This window comes from Sphaeroforma arctica, assembly GCF_001186125.1.
Source record: "Sphaeroforma arctica JP610 unplaced genomic scaffold supercont1.5970, whole genome shotgun sequence".
Classification (NCBI taxonomy): Eukaryota; class Ichthyosporea; order Ichthyophonida; genus Sphaeroforma; species Sphaeroforma arctica.
Window position 1 is genome coordinate 1 of NW_014034588.1, and position 1792 is coordinate 1792.

General features: G+C 37.7%; 1 non-coding gene across 1 annotated transcript; it reads left to right on the forward strand.

Moving 5' to 3' along the window:
- Positions 1-688: 688 nt before the first annotated feature.
- Positions 689-761, forward strand: SARC_30300. The gene has a single exon. It is a non-coding gene; the product is annotated as a tRNA-Ala (tRNA).
- The last annotated feature ends 1031 nt before the right edge of the window (positions 762-1792 follow it).

Genomic DNA, 1792 nt, shown 5'->3' on the forward strand with positions numbered 1-1792 from the left:
AGCGCTTTGATCAACAATATTTATACGCAGTGGTTGAATACTTGAACTTTTACTCCATAGTGGGGCGCGTGTTTATTCTGGATGATTCAATCTGCACATACTATGATATTTCCAGTTCTGCATTAGGACTGAATGTATATATTTGAACATTAAGCATTGTATTGAAACTTACGTTATGATGTGTGTATTTAACGGTGTACACAATAGTGCAGAAGTCACAAATAAGTTGACATTGAGAAAACTGACGTGGAGAATATCGTTGGGGAGGCACATACTTTGACATCTGGCCGGTTCATATACTGTACCGATCTCCAATATATTTTCAGTAAGAATATCAACCGCCGACTGTAATTGAATTATCAGATGAGTCTTATAGATGAGCGATCTATAAGAACATACATCCACTTATCGGATGCAGAGCCTGTTAGTCCACAAACAGTATGATCGATTTTGTGCCTTTATATTTATTAAAATACATACTGTACACCGGCGTGTGTAAATAGATAGATCAAATGATGATAAGTCCGGAGGTGATTACTCTAGGTCACCTATTATATTTATATGCTTTTTATTTTGTACATTCCACAATCCACACAAACCACTACGTATAATATAAAATTTAGCAAACATATTGGATAGGCGTCTAATAAATTTTATATATATATATACATTCAACCAATAGTTTAATTGGGAATTAACTCAGTTGGTAGAGTGCGTGCTTAGCATGCACGAAGTCGGGAGTTCAATTCTCTCATTCTCCAAAAGAAATCTTTTTTTTTCTGTTAGATCACTGCACTTGTATTTTGGTTTCATTATCGTTTGGGCTGCCATTTATCTATAGTTTGTTCGAATAGATAGGATTGGCTGCCTGATTGACAACTTACAGACGCTCGTAAAGAGACTTCGATCCTTTGACAGCACGAGTCGTGAAGCATATTCAACGCACTACATAATTATGTCGCATACAGGCGGCACCTACGAAGATACTGCCTCTGCGAAAAAAGGACACGAGACGATATCTATTGTTTCCTAAGGTTGTATCTTCATATCTACTCTGCATACCGCATGGTGTAATTTCGAATATCCTATAAATTTATACAGTACAAGCAGTCAGCTGTAGGCAACAATTCAATATGTTCATTATATTACCTCTGGCTATATAAATGCGCGTGTTGTAGATAAACATAAATATCGCTCGATTATTCGGTGATGGATATTTCGGGTCACTGATAGCGCGATAAATCCAATTTTTGTTTACAGCGATTATGTCTGCGTGGGCAATGCTTCCTGATACAATCTGATAAACTCGATGTCATACAATTCCTCTAGTCGCCACTCCCGAGTCCCGACTAATTTCAAACTGAATGCATGACGTGGTGGTAGGAGGGCAACATCAACATAGGCTGTGTAAGATCTAGCTTAGTCTCAAGTCTGCTAGAATAGTTGTTTAGTCAACAATATTTATTCAACAGATACAGAGTATACGAATTTGATACAACTAAACTCTAGTAGAAAATATCGTATGTGGAGAAGGAAATGAATGAACCTTTGTGGAAACATGTTAGAAGAGAGCCGGTCACGGCACATATGAATTATCGGATCAGTGTGCAGAAAATAAAGGATTATGAAACGGCACTGAAGAAAGAAGGTTCGAGACCTGCTGTACTGAATTAACGGATCCGTGTGCAGAAAATAAAGGCTTATGAAACGGCACTGAAGAAAGGAAATTCGAGACCTGCTGTACTGAATTAACGGATCAGTGTGCAGAAAATAAAGGCTTATGAAATGGCAC